Genomic DNA, 20,724 nt, shown 5'->3' on the forward strand with positions numbered 1-20,724 from the left:
TCTTCAAATGAAAATATACTGCAAATCCCAGTATTAAAAAAGAGATAAAAGTAGAGTTGCTCTGATGGACTGAAGTGTCTGCCTGACCGGAATCCTCACCTCAGTTCACACACAGGACTCTGATAGTGCTAAGAGGAAAACGGATAACTCTGAAAAGCACAATTAAAGGTACAAGGGATTTGAGACTGAAAGGTATCTTTGAGATAATCCTGTTTATAACTCTTCAAAAATGAATGCCATTTTGCTCGAATTAGAGTAAATGTAGGAGGACAAGGAAAAACAAGTTCCTGATCATCAGTGAGAGTAGCAGCCCCTCCTGCTACCCTCCCTGACATTGAAGACATTTCTGATGACATTTTCCAGACTAATTCAGTTATATTAATGACACTGTGTGAAACATTTGGATACTTGTTGTAACATATTTGATATTTATATTCAAACATTAATAATTTGGGACTTCACCTAATGATTCCTCTAATAAATATTTACTGAGAAGTAGAGTGAGACTTTAATTAGGGAAACTCACAAAGTGAGACTTAATGGGATTTTAATTCCAACTGTATTGCTGCTAAGTACTCGTTGATTTTTGGATGGACCCTAAACACCAGAAAGAAATGTTCCCTGGAACTTTTAAAGATAAATACTTTCGTAGTCATATAAATGGCCATTCTATTATGTTTTAAAAGTGTTACACAGTTGATAATTTTGACTGAAATGTTCTGGTCACTTTAGTGAAGCAAGTCCTTTTTGACCATTTTGGTAACCATCAATTTCAACATCATGGTGAACTGACTGGGATTCCTGTTGCCACAGTTACATGAAAGCCCTAAGTGTCTATTGCTTCTTCACAGTTCATCTTCCCTTCTCCCTCAGGTGGAGCTACTTCACCTTCCACTTCAGGATTAGTTTTGTGCAAATGTAGTTAACAATCCAGTCTTTAGTCCAAAGCAAAATAAAAGTTTGGCTCAGTATTAAAGGGACTCATAATCAAGCCATCTTGACTGGTTTATATGTTCCAACTCTAGTAAAAGAGCCACGTCCTGTTTTGAGAACACCAACTCAGATAACTGGACTCTTTATTTGTTTTCCTGGGCGTGGGTCCATGTGATAAACTGTCTCTTTCCACAGTGCCACCTTAGATGTTTGGATCCTATGTCTAGCTGTAATGTCATGCCAAGTACAGGGACTGTTTCCTGTATAAAAGGGTTAGATAACACTGTGAAGGGAAATCCTCAGCATCAAATTCTTACAAAGAAATAATGGAAATGATGTTGTGCTGAGAGAGAACTTCAACAAAGGTCCAGTCTTCTACTCAACGTAGTAATTCAACAAGTATTTACTGAACATTTATTATATGTCAGGCATTGTTCTAAGCACTGGAGATACAGAAGCAACTAAGTCTCTATCCTCATAAAGCACACTAAGTCTCTATCCTCATAAAACTAACATTTAAATGAGATAGCCAAACAATAAATAAATATAAAAATATACAGAATGTCAGGTAATAAGATGAGCTATAAAGGAAAATAATGTAGGATAAAGGGATAGAAAATGATAGCTGCTCTTTTGATAGAAAAAATATTTCTGAGGAGATGGCATTTGAACAGAAATTTGATTTATCTAAATTTATCCCTCTTTTTAACTAAGATTTAGAAAAATGGAGCCTAATAAGAGACAAACATGCCAAACGGTGCCCCAAGAACTGCTCAAGATGGATCTAAACGATCTATTCCCCCGAGGTGTAAAAAATGTGTGCTAAGAAGAGAATTTAAGGCTTCTCTTAAATTTGGTTTCAATAATATAGGAGGAATTTTCTAGATCTAACATACCCTCCTTGGTAGGCCAGAAATACCTTTTGAGATGGTTTTCATACTTTCTGCGAGAGTTAATGGTTTGGTCCCATAAATGTGAAATTAGAGAACCTGGACTCTGACCCACAGGAGAACCAAGACAAATAGAATAAATCTCCTTGTCTTAGACACAATTAAAGGAGACCTCCACCTCCAATCATTGTCTCTATCAGTAGCAGCCTCGACACCCTTACTGCTGGCTCCCCGGGATTTTAGATCCCAGTTGCAGTGTCTCTGAAGTTTTAATAAAAAAAAAAAAAGCTGTTCTCTGTATCTTTCAGGAGTAACTTCAGCTTGATACCTGGAATTATAATGAAACATAGTCTTTTAAATATGAGAGAAAAGAGGAGATATTGGCCAAAGAATACCAAATTTCAGTTATAAGACAAATAGTCTGTAGATCTAATGTACAGCATGATGACTATAGTTAATATAGCAATGTGTCCTATATTCAAAATTTGCTAAGAAAGTAGATCTCAAGTATTCTCACCCCTCTGTCCCCCAACCCACCACACAAACGATGAATAGGCCAGTTGTTGGATATGTTAGCACAATTGTGGTAGTCGTTCCACAATGTATACATTTAGCAAAAATATCACGTTGTACACCTAAAATATATACAATTTATATGTGTTAATCATACCTCAACAAAGCTAAGAACAAAGTATTAATAAATAAATAATGTCCTATTTGTCTTCCCTTTCTTCTGTTTCCCGCACTGCAGCTATAGTGATCATTCCAAAAGGAATATTTGATCCAGTCTCAACAAGATGTTAAATGACAAAATTCCTTATGTCTTGAATTTTGGATGGGAATGAATCACTATAATCACATTCTAAAGAAAGTTTCTAGATACTCTCGTGCGGGACTTGTTAAAACACAGCAAAGAGAATGAAACAACCATTAGAAACTCAAATATCTATTTTAATAGGAGAGTAACATGTTTTAATATTAACATATTCTTTAATATTAATCCTACCCTTCCTTAAGGGAAAGATAAGAGAGGGGTATCATCAGCCTCTCAAGTCAAGTGAGGAAAATGCTAAGGACAATAAAACATCTGGGAGATTGAGTTGCTTGCAAAAATTAGGGACTGCCATTTTACTTTGCTCCTGAATGTTTACTAAATTGCTAAGATATACATGCAGATTACCAGACTAAAGAAATATGGGCCAGGCGCGGTGGCTCACGCCTGTAATCCCAGCACTTTGGGAGGCTGAGGCGGGAGGATCACGAGGTCAGGAAATCAAGACCATCCTGGCTAACACGGGGAAACCCCGTCTTTACCAAAAATACAAAAAATTAGCCGGGCGTGGTGGCGGGCGCCTGTAGTCCCAGCTACTCAGGAGGCTGAGGCAGGAGAATGGCATGAACCCGGGAGGCGGAGCTTGCAGTGAGCCAAGATCGAGCCACTGCACTGCAGCCTGGATGACAGAGTGAGACACCATCACAAAAAAAAAAAAAAAAAAAGAAAGAAAGAAATATGAAGACATTTGGGGATAGCTTGAGCTACGTCCCCTTAGGGAGAGGTAGGGTGTATGTGTGCGTTATTTAGAAACTCATACCTGCATATTAATGGGAGGATTCTGGAGGTTAGAGGCCAGATGGAGCAGTACTGGAGACTAGGGCAAGGAAGGAGGGTACAGCGTGGAAAGCCTGCCTTCCTGCTACTTGGTGTGGTAAGCATGATGAATTTTCTATTGGCCAAATGGATGCCATGGAAAGTAGCTCTTTTAAAGAGAACTCATCTCAGTAGGATGCCTGGTGAAATAAGGAGATATCAAGGGTGAATGTGGTTACATATCCACATAGCAGCTGGAGGAGGAAGCATTTGCAAACGTTCTGTCAGAAGGTATATTTCCTAGTTGTGTGGAAACTGTCATTTGGCAGTTTCTGTGAGGCCTCCAAAGAACCCAAAAATGCAACTCATGAGAGAGTTTTTGCAAATATCAAGGGCATCAAACCAAAGAGTACAAATAAAATAGTAAAAATTACCTAAAGCCCACCCACCTTTCTTGTAGCTTCCACTCCCCTGCCCCAGCCTCAGAAGGGTCCACAGCTTGAGAGATTATGATAATTGAAAGAGCCAGAGGAAGAGTGAGAAAACAGACTATGACTTCTTTCCCACTGCAGATCCCTGAGCCATGAGCGAGGCATCCATTTAAAAGAGGAGTGAGGCATGGAAATGAACAAGAGGCTGGCATTTTGTGGTTGGACTCGACTATATCTTTAATATATTAAAATAAGTCATAGTTATAAAAATAAGACTTCTATAACTGAATATTACCAAAAAGAAACTTCCACTTTTAGCCATGATGATGAAACAGGGACTGGATTTACACTTACAATGGAAACTATGAACAAAACCAGGTAAAATATATGAAACAACAGATTTTAGATGTTGGATATCAGGCAGCCCAAGACAGTGATTCCTGATTGAGGAGGGAAAAAATAAAGTAATTTGTGTGATAGCCCCCAGCTTACAATCTATAGAGAGTATACAGGTCATTGTGCAGGAAGAAGAACCTGAAAAAAGCCCAGCCATCCCGCTAAATTAAGACAGACTGTAGGGTACAGCGATGTCATCGTGTGTAACTTTTTCTAGAGGGAGTACTGGAGGAGAAAGAGCTAAGCAAAGAGAGAGTTCTATATCCCTATGGAGAGGCAGGGAGAGGAATCTAAAAAAGCCCAGTGGTGTCCCTAATTTAAGAGACCTGAGGGTCCAGGGATGTCAAGTTGTTCAGCTTTCTCTAGACAGAATACTGGAGAAGACAGAGCTGAGCAAACAGAGAGTTCTAGATAGCTAGCTGTAGAGAGGTCCCTCAAGTCTTCAGCTGAGTACTGGTAACCCAAGTGTGTGAGGAAAAGCAAATCTTCATGAGCAGGTGAATGGATAAATAAAGTGTTGTACACTTAATGACATACTGCTGGTCTATAAAAAAGGGATGAACTATTGATACATGCAACTGCATGGATGGATCTCAAAATAATTATACTAAGTGAACGAAGACAAACAGAAAGAGCACATCGTGTTTTATTCCACTTACACACAATTATGGAATATGAATACCAATTTACAGTCACAGAAAGCAGATCAGGGCTGGTGAGATTAGGGTAGGGTAAGGGGGGTGAGAACAGGAGGATGACACAGAGGATGAGGAAACTTTAAGGAGTGATGCATATGTCCATTGTCTTGGTTGTGATGATGGATTCATGGGCATGTACATATGTCAAAATGTATTAAATTCCACAATTTAAATTTGTATATAGTTTTGAATTGAGTTATAACTCAATAAAGCAGTTTTAAAATGGAGGGTGACAGATCTTACTAGAATGTTTTCAAAGAAGAGAGAAAGGAAAGTAGACATCATTCAGTTAAACGTAGTCATTGGGGAAATTAGAGCCATATTTTGGTGATAGCTTCTTTGATTTCAATTTATTCTATCAATTATTCATAGCTACAAGTGGCTTAACAACGTGCTTAAAATATGATTCGGAGTTAGTAACATAATTTACAGAGTTCCCCATTATGTGGGCACACCTGTATCTCTAGTCCTTTCACACACACTACACTGCATCCCTACCATATTTTCATTCAGTGCTATTTACACTCCTGAACTTGATATACTATTTTTCACCTTTGGTTCTTCAATCATTATGTTCTCTGCCAAAATACACTTCTCCCACCAGATGCATCACTATGCCTCATTCTCCCAAGAGGTCTTTCCTAACAGCCTACTCTAGGTTGAGTACCCATGACAAGTGTTCTCAAAGCACGCTACTTTTTTGCACCTCATAACACTCATCAAGTTTATATTACTTGTTTTTATAAGACCGTAAACTCTCTGATACATTTATTGCTATATCCCCAAGAATATAGCCCAAAAACTAGCTTATGAATGACACTCAAAAAATATTTGTTGAATGACTGAATATGAAAGAACCCAAACTTATGGGTTTTATTTTTTTATCTTGCCTCTACTCATTTACAGCAGTAAACCTGCAAGCTTCAGAAGTTAAGAACTTTGTCCATTGTGTTCACCAATGTTTCATTGCACATGGTATCTGTTTAATAAAATTTATTTTGTGAAAGGCACTCTCTTAGGCTTTAAGAAATTCACTTACTTGTTTGTTTTAAATTTCAACCTCTAAGGTATAAATCTATAACCATAACATTGCTTATTGTTCTTTTGCCTAATCTCTAAAAAAAGTTTAATAATTGAATAGAATTCAATTAAGCGTTCTCCTAAAACTAAATCTGAGCATGTTTACAAATGTCCATGACCTTCCTCTGATCCATCTTTTCCAAATTTATATATTACATGAAGTCCTTAACACTCCTAGGCTCACAACTGAGTCATCTTTGGTTTCTTTGTCTCCTTCATCCCTTGTACCACACTGAACACAAAGTTCTGCCAAGTCTTCCTCTAATACATTATGCAACAAGTCTATTGTCTGTTTATGACCTACAAAATACTGCAAGAGGCACTCATACAAAAATGGCCTCTAATCCCTGAAGGCTTACCACCTCTTAAGGAGAATGTTGTCAACAAATGACAAAATATGCTATAAAATAAAGAGATTTCCATACAAACATGCATGCACCGTGTGCTCACACAGAATAAACTTTTCTGTTGTAGAAGGTCAAAGGAGAATATGCCTATTTTCAATGATACAAAAATATGTTGTGGAGAAAGACACTAGCAAATGTAGGTAGAGATGAAGATGTAATAAGATGTAAAATAATTGTGAAATAGTGTGTGCCCACAACTTGGGCAGTGTAGACTGAAGTTACTGAGCAATAGGGAGATAAGATAGTGATGCATTTCAATCAATAATATGTAAGATTAATCCAAAAATCCATCAATGTTTGAAATACACATAGGAGAGAAAATAAAGTCAGAGATTAAATTCTGCTCAGAAAGGTTTATGTAATATGTAAGTAAACTAAGGTGCTTATAATAATAATAAATATAAAATAAATATAAGAGATATTACAGAAGTTCATCCTGTCATGTTAGAAACTATCTGGATTTGGAAAGAAAACCAATGATTTGGTGATTTACAAAGCACTTGTGTCATACCTCATTTTGATTCTCACGAAAGCTTTATTAGATGCAATGACATAGATTCATTGGATTAGAGAGTACACTTAGCATAAGAGAAGGAAATAGTTTACTTAGGGTCATAGTAGATAATCTAGTGGCAAAGTAGGAACTCTGACCCATATGTGATTTTTAATATAGCTCCCTTTTTTAAAAAAGCATCAAAAAATGATTCTTGGAATTTTTTAGTTTTAAGCTTTTCCATTTCCAAAACCCAAGAAGTAAAGAAGGAGTTTTGGCTGAGTGGCTCGTCGTAAATAAATGTATTATCTTCAATTTTCCTCTTATTTAATTCATGTAAGAACATATGAATAGTGCCTGTTGTTAAGATATTTCTCAACTTCAAACCCACCCTTCTATACTCTATTTTGAAATGCTGAGGCTGGGACTGCAAACTTGTGCTTTGGCAGCCTTTCCATTAGAGCTGGTCAACAAAAGTTGCTACAAGGAGGCTGCATACTTGGAAGAAGACAGGACTTGCTTTTGTGTTTTCCTGAGGGCTCTTTGTGACCTTGTGGTTCTCATGATCAGGACCTCAAGAAAGCTGTGTCCTCATAATAGTTAGCAGTTGTTCCTGTAGCAGCAGCATCCCTTCCTCAGAGGTCTGAGTCCCAGAACCCATGAGGCCAGACCTCTGAGCTCAGAGACAACAGCAGCACAGAAGCGGAACTCCCTCCTGAGCAGTGTGACTTAAAGATCTACAGCACCCTTCCTCCCTTGCTCCTTTTGTTTTCTCAGCCATAAGGATGGCAGCAGCTTCTACAGTTTCCACCTCTCCTACACCTTAGAATTATTCTTTGTTGGCAACTTTATACCTAATTAAAATTATTTATATGAAATCTCCTTTGTCAAATTACTGCTGTGTTTTCTGTCTCCTGTTTGGACCCTGACTAATACATCAAGTTTTCTAGGACTCCCACAGTAATCAAGTTCTACAGAGGACTTCTACTGCCTCATGCAAACATCTCCAAATAATAAATATGTACCAACCCATTTAACCCATCCCTAACAATTTTTGCTCTTGCTTTACATATAATTCTTCTTATCCTCTAAGGAAATATATCCCCTGGTTTCTAAATACATTGTCCCAGAATGCCTTCATTATGCTTCCTTGCTTAAACTATTTTCTTTTCCTTTCTTTCTTCCTTCTCTTTCTTTCTTTTCTTTCTTTCTTTCCTTCCTTCCTTTCTTTCTTTTTTCTTTCTTTTTCTTTCTGTCTTATCTCTTTCTTTCTTTTTCTGTCTTATCTCTCTCTTTCTTTCTCTCTTTTTCTCTTCCTTTCTCTCTTTTTCTCTTCCTTTCTCCCTTTCTTTCTCCCTCTCTTTCTCTTTCTTTCTTTGTCTTTCTTACTACATCTTTCTTTCTCTCTACCTTTATCTATCTATAGTTTACCACTTAGAGCACCTCTAGATTAGATTCATAATTTCTGCCCATTCTATTTATTGCTATTGATATAAATCATATATAAATAAAAATATATATGTTGTATAAATGTTAATGATTTATATAACAAAACAATACAATATAGGTAATAGTATTCTACTTTTAAAAGAGTAGAAATAATTTCATCATAATGTTATCTAAAAGAGTCTCAAATTGAAAACAACCTAAATGTCTAACATTAGGAAAGCATTAAAGTAATATTGTATATATGTTTAAGTGAAATATTATACATATAATAAAAATATTACCTACAAAGAATTTAAGTGATGTTGAAAATTGATTATGACTTATGTGAACAAATAAAGATATAATATAAACCATGACATGATCTTAACTAGTAAAAATATATAAAATAAAAACTACACAAAAAAGGAAAAGTTGTTAAATAAAGAAGGAATCTGAGGATTAGTGAAATTGTGTCTCTTATGCTTTTCCTCATAGGTCATTATATTTTTTTCACTTTCTCCCACTAGCTTCCACAGTCCTCAGAAAGGGAAATGTTGGTCTATAATACACAAGATGTATTCAAAGTATCTCACGTGGTCCTCTGGATGAGGTCGTGCCAAACACATGTTTTCAGAGTCATTACTCTAATCATGATTTGCCTACTTTGCATGTAATTTTCCAGGTGAACTTCTCATCTATATAGGGTACTAAAGAACAAAAAATTTGGAACCAGGAGGCCTAGACTTTAGTTCTGAGTCTCACACTTTCTAATAAGGTATCTTTAGGCAGATCAATTCTCTGATCCTTATTTTCTCATCTGTAAAGATATATTTTTCAAGACCTCACAAGATTGTTGTGAAAATTAATGAGAGATTACTGTTGTTGGTAAATATTATATAAACTGGAAAACTTATACAAAATAAAGTATTTTTTCATCATATTTATTATTATTACTATTATTAAAGTAGAGTCTGCCTCTGTTGCCCCGGCTGGAGTGCAGTGGTGTAAACTCAGCCCTCTGCAACTTCTGCCTCCTGAGCTCAATCAACCCTCCCACCTCCACCTCCTGAGGTCAAGCTATCTTCCCACCTCAGTCTCTTGAGTAGTTGGGACTACAGGCATGCACCACCAGGCCAGAGTAGTTTTTGTAAATTTTTTTTTTCTTTTTCAGAGACAGGGTTTCTCCATGTTGCTCAGGCTGGTGTGAACTCCTGGACTCAAGCGATCCACCCGCCTTCACCTCCCAAGGTGCTGGGATTATAGGCATGAATCACCATCCCCAGCCATACTTTGGCCAAAACGCAAGGTTTTATCAATCCTCAAGCCTCTAAATTTTGATAAAATACTTCCTTTTGGTAAATATTCATCATAATACTTCATATTCAGTATAAATAAATGGAACTTTTCTACAAGGAGCAGGTGCAATTTCAAGCACACCTTCCCTGAGCCCCATCTCTCTGTCTCTCTCTCTGTGTCTGTCTCTGTCTCTCTCTCTCTCTCTCTCTCTCTCCCTCCCTCCCTTACTGAAGAATTTGGGTGCAACACCTAAACCTACAAGCTGACACTGTTAAACACAAACAAAACATTTACTTTAGAGTAAGAGCTGTGTCTTACAAGTATATTTCCCAATGAGGCAGGTTCCAGAAGGTCTATATTGTTAATATCTTAATTGATCATTGTCAGCATAAATCACTTAAATAGCCTCCTTATTCTAACCTTTCCCTGTTTGGGATTTTGAATTTTAAGAAGACCATATCTTACAAAGCAGTTTTCATAAACATAGTCAATGTGAGGGGAATACTTGGCTGCTTTGGTTTTCAATCCTTATTTTCTTATAGGCGTTACATTATTTGGAGAAAATGTTTTCAATTTAATAATAAAATATGATAATTAGACTTCATCAATATCCCATTATTTTTATAATACCTACTTAACATTTAAATTGTTCCCATAATTTTAACGTATGAAAATCTATTAATAGATTATCTCCTGAGCTCTTCATAAAGAAATACATTTATTAAGGCTGGGATGGTAAGAAAGTGAAGAATGAATTTTTATTTTTCTATGTTAGTGACAGACCCACAAAAACTTAAGGCTGTGAGACTTTTTACTGGTTATTCTTCTATTTCAAACTTCTCACCAATATTGAAATGACTTCCACTGCATCTCAAACTAGGCTATGTCTTGCTTCTTGAATATTCCCTAGGAGCGAGTACACATGTACAATGTACACAAAGTAGTCCATTCTTTGATGGATGGATCTAATTACTTCATTCAAATATTGAGCATTCTCTTTTACAAAGCTAGGTAGTGGGACAGATTATGAGTCAAAGTTCATGATATCAAGACATTTGCTGCCTGTGAAGTGTCAAAGGATCATTTGGTACTTATCTCTATTACAGTCCTAACCACCCTCTACTATATGTATGATACTGTGCCTTTCCTCTGGATAGAGCATAATTTCACCACAGTAGAGCCCATGTTTTATTAATTTTCATACCCAGAAGTAAATAAATGTTACTTAATGAATAATAAATGAATATGAGGCCCAATAATGGCACAATTATATATATATATAATCCTTTATATTGAAGTGAAATAAATTATGCTGTAAATTGCATGTCCCTAGAATAGTTTTATCTTCTGATATTGCCCAACATAAGCATTTTTCATCTTTCTAAGGACAGCCTAGTGATCATAGATAGCTTTTAATATACTCCCTTCTTTAAACCACTCACTCCCTGTCATTTTATATGTTTTCTATACATGATGATGATTGGCTAATTCTTTATCATACTGGTTATCCTTCTCTAGTCACACTTTTGTGTGTCAACATCATGAATTATCAAGGAATAAAGTAGAAATGTGTGAGAGTATTAAAACATTTCTCTTTATACAAAAAGAATGCTTTCTTGTCAAACTTAATTATGTCTTTTTATCTGGGAAAGTAGCCTGAAAATGGGAAATAAAAAGAAATATCAATTGTAGGGGAACAGATGAGTTGGAGGACCTAGGTCTTTTCCCCGGCTTTGACAAAGATTATTTATCCTCCACACTTTTGACTTGTGTGCTTACACAGTCTACACAGCCTGTAAATGTAGTTCCATGCCTTTCCCTTCATTTAGTCAGTAGGAGGGTACTTAGAATTGTTGAGTTTCTATGAATGTGGTTTCAGATTCTTGGCTTCAGATTCCATTAGTGTATAAAAACATGCTTAATTCTCATAATATTTGGTTTCTCAAGGTCAGAAGAGTTTTGTGGTGTTTTTGTCTGCTTTCTATTGCTATGACAGAGTAACTGAGTCTGAGTAGTGTATAAAGAAAAGAAATTTATTTGTATCATAGTTCCAAAGACTGAGAAGTCCCAGGGCATGGCAGCAGGTTCTGGAAAGGGCTTTTGTACTGGCATAACATGACAGAGGGCATCACTTGGCAAGAGGGCAAGGACATGCCAGCTTACGTCCCTCTTCCTCTTCTTATAAAGCTACAAGTCCCATCATGGGGGCCCCACCCTGATGATCTAATCTAATCCAAATTGCCTCCCAAAGCCTCATCTCCAATCAACACATGAATTAAGGAATAGTTTCTAACACGTTAAATTTAGGGGACATATTCAAACCAGAGCAAGTAAGATTTCAGTGTGAGAGTTCAATGAAACAAAGGCATCGTTGTTTACAAATATATTCTAAGCAAAGACTTGTAGCACCATAAAGGTGCAGCCATTGAACCTAATATTATAGATCAAATAAGCAAAGATCATTTCATTCTCCCATCCCATAGCCCCACTTTCTTCAATACTGAGCCTTCCTTCCTTTCAGTCTATTATCTCTGTCCTGCAACATAAAGTCTCTTCCATCTTCACTCAAAGATAATGGTTTTTTCCTTTGCATATTGCCTCTCTGTATTGATTGGCAAATACCAAAAAAAACAAAAACAAAACAAAAAAAACCTCACAACTTTTTTTTCTTATATTTTGCAATAGAATAGGAAAAATTAATTTGTTATTTTTTTATGTTGGTAGAAAAAATGATTATGCAAGTAGCCAATAAATATTAACACTGTGGGAAAAGATTGGTGGTTGTGGAGTTTTTGTTGTTGTTGTCTTACTATGAAATCCACAATTTCTTACTCTCTCCCTGTTGCAGAGGAGAAACTGGAAAAACAGATGAACACATGATATTGTCATTTTCATTGCAGCATTATGAACTAAAGAGTAATTATATTTATAATATTTATTTATGCATGTATAAAAATTCTGTTTTATAAATGTTTCATTTATTCTTCCTATATTTCTTCCTTAGATGCCACAGTCAATAATAATTTCAAAAAAGGTCAACTTTACTTAGGGAACCACAAGTGTTTGATATTTACAGAGGTGGAAATGTGGTTTAATAGATTATTGCCTACCCTGTTGAAAAATAAGTGTGGCTTGCTGGGAAATGGAAAATGGAAATAGGAAATGTGATAAATAAATTTGTAATAAGATTCCAAATAAGGAAAATTATTATTAATTCAAAATCAAACGAAATTTTTAAATTGAGACATTTAAATGCAAAAAGGACCAGTACAGAGAATCCCATTGTTTGCATAAAGTTCCCCACAAAAACAAATATTAAGAAATAAAATTCAAACTCATATGCACACTTCCTCCTGAGAATTAATCAGTAGATGTGACAGAAGATCTGAGCTGTTTAATCTGATTTTCCATCATAGATTTTTTATTATTAAAAATTAGGTTAATGTTCATAAATTTATTTTTTTAAACTTATTGATAAAAGCTATATTAATAGTTGTTTGTGTCACAAAGGTTCAGGAAAGAATTATTCCCTGCTGATATCCAGCTTTAATTGAGACAAGGAAACCTAACTGTCATCCCCCATAGCTAGTCCTAGTCAAAAATATGAGATTTATTGCCTACTCTCTGCTTTCTTCATAATATATCCTTTCACTTCTCTCTACCTACCAATAGTTAAATAGCTACAGAATGTTAAAGAATCAAAGTGCTGGTAGGTTAATCTATATTGATCTTACCTCCTCCATTCACTAAATAAGAAATTTAAGGCAAATCTTTTTCTACCTCAATTACCTTATCTATTACCTCCCTTGTACAGTTGAATAAATATGGGAAATATAAATAATTATGGGAATGGATAAATTTATGCATATAAATCACTGAAGCTCTAAGTATTAATATTTTAAATATATTATTGTGATATTTTTTCTGCACTTTATCAGAATGAAAGCAGTTGATAATCTCCTGTTAATTACTTGGCATTTTAGCCTCCTCTGTCACTCTCCCTAAGAGTTTATTCTTCAGACCACCATCAGATTAATATTCCCTCAAGACAGTTGTATTTATATCATTACTTTTGTGGCTACCCACTATCTACTAATTAAAATTAATTGAAAATAAAGGTGACATCAGAAACATTTTATGTTGATTCCACCTAATAATGTTTTATTTGATGGTAGTCAGTGACAGTATTTGGTAAAGAGACACTCTATCTCTGCACGCCAATATCTGGTTTTCCCAATGCCATACTGAAAAAAACATCTTTTTGTCCATTCTGTGCTCTTGGCAACTTTGTGGAAGATAAGTTGATTGTAGATGTGTAGATTTATTTCTTGGTTCTCTTTTCTGTTCCATTGGTCTACACATCTTTTTTAATGCCAGTGCCATACTGTTTTGATTACAATAGCTCTTTAGTATATCTTAAAATTAATAAATGTGAGGCCTCAAGCTTTGTTCTTTCTGTTCAAGATTGTTTTGGTTACTTAGAATTTGTGGTTCTATGAGATTGTTTTTTAAATATATATTTCTATAAAGAATGCCGTTGGGATTTTGATAGAAATTTCATTGATTCTGTAAATCAATTAGGGTAGTATGAATATTTTAATAATATCAATCTTTCCAATCCATAAACACAGAATGTCTTTCCATTTTTGTCTAGCTATTCCATTATAGAAGACACAATCAATGTTTTATCATTTTCAGTACATAAATTTCATCTCTTTCCCTGTTTATTCCTAAATATTTTATCATTTTGCTGCTATTGTGAGTAGGATTATTGTCATAATTTCCTTCTAGATACTTTATTGTTTTTATATAGAAACATGACTGGTTTTGATATTTTGATTCTGTGTCCTGCAACTTTAGTGAATTCATTCTTTAGTTCTGTTTGTTGTTGTTGTTGTTGTTTTTGTTGTTGTTGAGTCTATAAGGTTTTCTAAGTATATGAGCATGTCATTTGCAAGCCGATAGTTTTACTTCTTTCTTCCTTTCATTCCTTTTCCTTTACTTGGATACCTTTTATTTCATTTATTTGTCTTATTGCTCTGTGTGGGACATCCAGTACTATATTGGATGGAAATGGCAAAAGGGAGTATCTTTGCCTTCTACCAGGACATAGAGGAAAATATTTACATTTTCCCCTATATATTATGATGTTAGCTGTGGGATTTTAGTATATGGACTTTATTGTGTTGAGGAAAAGTTCTTTTTATGCCTATTTTGTTAAGAGTTCCATATAAATGAATGTTTTGAATAAAATGAGTTTTGAGAAATATTTTTCTGCATCTATTGAGATAATCATGTGTTTTGTTTTCTTTCATCCTGTTAATGTGGTTGATTGATTTGCATATGTTGAGGCATCTTTGCATATAAGAGATAAATCTCAGTCATTTTATGTAATGCTTTTTTTTATGTAATGCTTTTAATGTGCTGTTGAATTTGCTATCTTATAAATTAGGCCATTATCTCACACTGTATTAAAAAATCAACTAAAAATAGGCTAGAGACTTAAACACTAGACCTGAATCCACAAAACTAGGGAAAAAGTTAAATAAACATAGGGGAAACTAGATAAACATAGGGAAAAAGTTTCTTGACATTGGGTTGGGCAATAATTTTTTTTGGATATGACAAAAAAAAACACAGGCAACGAAAGCAAAAACAGACAAAAGGGATTGCTTCTAACTAAGAGGATTCTTCACAGACAAAGGAAACAGTCAGTACAGTGAAGAAAGCAACCTACAGAATGAAAGAAAATATTGACAAACATAGAAAAGGTGTTAATATCCAAAATATATAAGGAACGTATGCACCTCAATAGCAAAAACAAAATAAAACAACAAAAAACAACCTGATTAAAAAATGGATAAAGGGCCTGAACAGACACTTCTTAAAGAAGACATATAAATGGCCAATAAATGTATGAAAAAGTATTCAACATCACTAATCATCAGGGAAATACAAATTAAAACCACAATGAGCTATCACTTCACATCTGTTAGAATAGCTATTATCAAAATGATAAGTGTAGGTGAGAATGTTGAGAAAAGGAAATCCTTGTACACTGATGATGGAAATGTAAATTGATATAGCCATTATGAAAAACAATAAAGAGGTTTCTAAAAAAATAAAAATTAAAAAAACTACTAGTAGGCATGGTGGCTCATGCCTGTAATCTCAACATTTTGAGAGGCCGAGGCAGGAAAATTGCTTGAGCCCAGGAATTTGAGGTTACAGTGAGCTATGATTATACTACTGCACTCCAGCCTGGATGACAGACCAACATGCTGTCTCTTAAAAAAAAATAATAACTACTTTATAATCCAGCAATCTCACTTCTGAATATAAACCCAAAGGAAATTAAATCATTATCTCAAAGAGATATCTGCTCTCCTGTGTTCATTTCAGCATTATTCACAATAGCAACATATTCCTAATTGTTCATTAACAGATGAATGGATAAAGAAAATGTGATTATATACACACACATACATAAACAATGGAATACTATTCAACTTTAAAATTAAAGGAAATTGTGCCATTTGTGACAACATGTATAAACCTAGAAGACATTACGAAAAGTGAAATAAGCCACTCTAAAATAGAGTTACAGAGGTCTATTATTATAGAGGTCTAGACCCCTAGAGTCTAGGGGGAGGGGAAAATGGAGGTACATTGATCAAAAGATACAAATTGTTAGTTATGCAGGATGAATAGTTTCTGGAGATCTAATATACAGTAATGTGCCTACAGTTAACAATACTGTATTGTGTACTTGGAATTTCCTAAGAAGGTTGATCTTAAGTATTCTTATCACAAAAAGATTTTTTAGACAAAGAAAGAAAGAAAATGGTAACTGTGTGAGGTGATAGATATGTTACTTAGCTTAATTTGGTCTTTATATCAGAATATATATGTATCTAAAAATATCAGTTGGACACCTTAAATATGTACAATTTTAATTTTTCAGTTGTACCTCAATAAAGCCAGAGAGGGAATAGAAAGAGAGGATATATCTATAAGAGATATCTGATGAGAGTTGGGACTATATCTGTCTTTTCACGGTTAAGACCTGGCAAAAAGAGGCATCCACATATTTCTTGAATGAAAGGAATGAATGTGAAGCTTGAGATTAATGCTAAACTCTCTTCATAGACATTCATTGAGAATTGCAGTTACAGGTTTAGTAAGTGGGTATCTGTTGTTTTACACTGTCAGCACCCATTCCTCTTTCTTTTGATAAAAGCACCTCAATATTCATTTAGGAAACTACCTGTGCAACATTGAGTGTGATCTTGGTGGCAACATCAACAAATGCACCCCCTCCTAGTCTGGGGAGAAGACCACCTGACAAAGCTGGATCAATCAGCAGTTTTAAAGAACTACTTTGTTTTTCTTTTCTTTTCTTTCTTTTTTTTTTTTTTTTTGAGTATTGGTAACTCATTTTCTTTTGTTTGATTCTTTAAAAGCTGCCTACCATATTACCAACACATTATTCTTTTAGTCTAAGTTAGGTCCGGTAGGTTTCTGTTTCTTACAGTCAAACAATCCATCTGATATAGCTATCATTTATAACTAACATATAACTGACTTAGCTAGGAAAGTAGTCGTATAGATACAACATACATTAACTATTAGAATATCAGTACCACACTAGTAAGATGGCACTACTGATAGAAAATGATAAGGTCACAATTATTGTTTAAAAAAAACCTCTTCTGGCTCAACTCAATTTAAATAACATCTGTATTCAACTCTAGAAATATAAGAAGGATGAAATCACTGAAGACTGACTGAACTGTACAGCTCCCTGGCAGACATAACAGATGCCTGTCACTGAACGTATTGCAATCTCTCTCATTTCTAGCCAAGAGAATTCTCGACTGTTGATTCACAAACCATGAATCTGTCTGAAAATTAATGAATCAGCTTCTGGCAATAGAGCCTCCACCCTCTGCAGTTACCTTGACAAATCCTTCCATACAGATCCCCCAAACACAATTCTGCAAACTGAAGTGAGTTCCATGGAGGTCAAACTAATTCATATCCAAAGAGTGTCATAGAAAAGGTTATTTAAGGGAAAGAAGTAAGCTTATCAGGCAAATTATATAAAACTTTCTCAAACTACTGGCACACATTTTTCACATGAAAGGTAGAGTGCAGTTGTTTGATTTTAATAATTATAAGCACTCAAAAGCTATACAAAGTGAAGTTCCATAGTTCCCTAATTCTAATTATTCTTAATTTTTTTTCAGAATCCCCAGAATTCAAATTCTACAGATTTAAATTTGGAAATTTTTCCAGTCATCACAGATTTTCCAAGACAAAACGGCAGTGAAAAAAACAAACAATCTAGAGACCGACACCCCTGAATTCCATCTCCATGTCTGAGCTCTCTCTCCAAAGATCAATGTCCCTTTTAATCAAGTCAGCCAACTTTCATTCTTGTTGTCTTGCTGGGCATTTATTAATAGTGAGAGGTAGTGAATGACTTTACAACTTCCCTTATTATCAGTGCTAGGAGAGTCCTTTATATAGCACAGAAAGGCTCAAGTATACCACTATTCTGCATTCAAATTTTGCTTTGCAATTGGCTCACTACCTAAATTTTTCTTTTTTATGAAAATTCTGCTGATAATATTCTGGTCATTTTGTAGCAGAATATGGGTCAAGCCATGCATTTCAACCATCCAAATGGAATATAAGGAAAAACAAGGTGGAAATATAACAGAGAACATTTGTCTTAATCCTCAAAACAAGAAAGAAAAGTAAACTAGATAAATGTTTTAAAATATGTATTACTGAAAATACTAAGAAACATTCTATTTAGATTATCAAACATTCACTCAAATCAATAAGAAAAGCAAGATCTTTCTAAAATCCAAAATTCAACATCTCTAGGAGGATATGTATATAAAGGGGCTACATACAAGATCCAATCTGGATGACAAAGGCTGAAGGATACAGAGTATTGTAAGTCTTTAAGAATCTTTACAGTGTATTTAAATTTTAGAGCTATAAAAACTTAGGAATATGATCTGTAACCATTTATCAGTTGGAAATAAAAATAAATATCACAATATTATACAATTAGAATTTATACAGTTTGCATTCAGCTGAATGGTACTTGGGTCTTAGGCCCCCACAGCCTCTTCAGATTGAAGAATAAAATGAACAGGGGAAGAGCTGGAGCAATAGGATATCAATGACAACAAGTTAAACAAATGATTACAGATTCTTGTGGGAAGTTCATGAGCCATTTTAACACGGATAGGGAGAGATTGCTATACCAACAATTACGGTTAATTACCAGACAGTGCTTCCCTGGGAATCAACAACATTTCACACTACAGCCTCCCAAGAATGGCCATTTTGACTCATCTGACACCTACAGTTTTATGTATATGAAACAGATACATGTTAGCAGTAAGATGTGAAAAATAAATTTGGGGCTACCTAATAAATGTGGATTAAAATTTTTGCTTTACAGACATACTAATCTTTTAAATGTGTGAGTAACAAGGTTCCTTTCCCTCTCTGTCAGATTTTTAAAGGTGGTTGGAGACCTGAACTAGGTATCAAAGCTCTGCCTATATGGAACCTCCACAAGGGTATCTATGGAAAAATATGAGTGATTTTGGAATGCATTTTAAGTCCATGAATATGCATACCTCTGTTAGGTGTAGGACACTCTTTGATATTAGTGCCCTGGAGGGTTAGTAATTGAACATGCATTATCTTTATTTATTTTTTGTTTTTCTGCTCCATAGCTTTTTCCTTTTAGAATTTCTTGCCCCTTTTGTTTTCTATTTTCCTTTTTGGGGAGCATCTAAACCCTTGTTCCAAAGGGTGACCTGAAATAACACTTCAGTACATTTGAGCAAGCACAAAGATTGTCCTCAGGCATTCCCCATGAGAAATTTCAATGCTATCTCATCTTTTCAAAGGTATGGTCAGATGAGACCCTGAACAGATTCTGAATCCAACTAAAGATCTAATTAAGTAACCCTAAGAAAATTTCCCATTCAGAGATTCTGTGCCTTTATGAACTTCCTCCTAATCATCTCTTGGAAGGTAAACAAAATCACCTTTTTCTGCATTTGCCAGCTAGCAACAATGTGTATGACCTTGACTACAATAAAGAGTTCAGTATTGCCAGGACTGGAAAAATAATTGACAGTGCATAGCCTATTGAAGCTGAAGGAGCAGTGTGATTTCTGTCTGTGAGGGCAAGCACATTAAACATAAAGGCTAATCCGTGGACGCACAGAGCCCCACTAATCCTTGCAAACCGTAAGCTGCTTTACAAATTTTATCGTGAACTGACAAAGCTTGTTTGCAACTCTAAAAATCACAGAATTACTGAAACATTTAGTTGGAGGACCCAGTAAGGTCATTCACTAGCAACGTTCATTAACCTATCTCTAGTCAGCTTTCCTTAAAGTTTCTCTAACAGAGAAGATGCTCTTAGTCTCAGATTTCTCAGGGAAAGACATTCCATAACCTCTTTTGTATTTCCTTCCTATTTTAAAACATCTCAAAATATAGATATTGTTTATTATTAACTTCTACCTCTTTTTTAAAAAAATAAATAAACCCTTAAAAATAAAACAAGGCAACAGTCCACTGGGTTAGAAGAAAAAAATAAATCCCTTAAAGAAAAGTAATTCTAAAAACTGTATTGAACCATATTTACCACTTTTTCCTAAACTCCTGTTTTAAACATTTGATGATATACTATGATAGAATTTATCCACGCAGCATATAAAGCTGTTTATTATTTGGTCTCTGCCTATTTTTACAGCTTTACCTACCACTACCCTACTTTTCTTCCACACCAGCTAATACCAGTTGTATTGATGGTACCTGAGGTTACCATCTTTATTTTCTCAATCTTTGCAACAAACATTGTTCTTTAAGACATATTTTCTCCCTTGTGAAGCTTCCCTTACCTCACTTTAATCCTCTTTGTGTAAATTATTTTCAAACAGCATTCACATATATATATATAGAGAGAGAGAGAGAGAGAGAGAGAACAGAACATATCACAATATATGATTACATCATACATATTTCTCTATATTAGGTGC

Source organism: Pan troglodytes, chromosome 2, assembly GCF_028858775.2.
Source record: "Pan troglodytes isolate AG18354 chromosome 2, NHGRI_mPanTro3-v2.0_pri, whole genome shotgun sequence".
Classification (NCBI taxonomy): Eukaryota; Metazoa; Chordata; class Mammalia; order Primates; family Hominidae; genus Pan; species Pan troglodytes.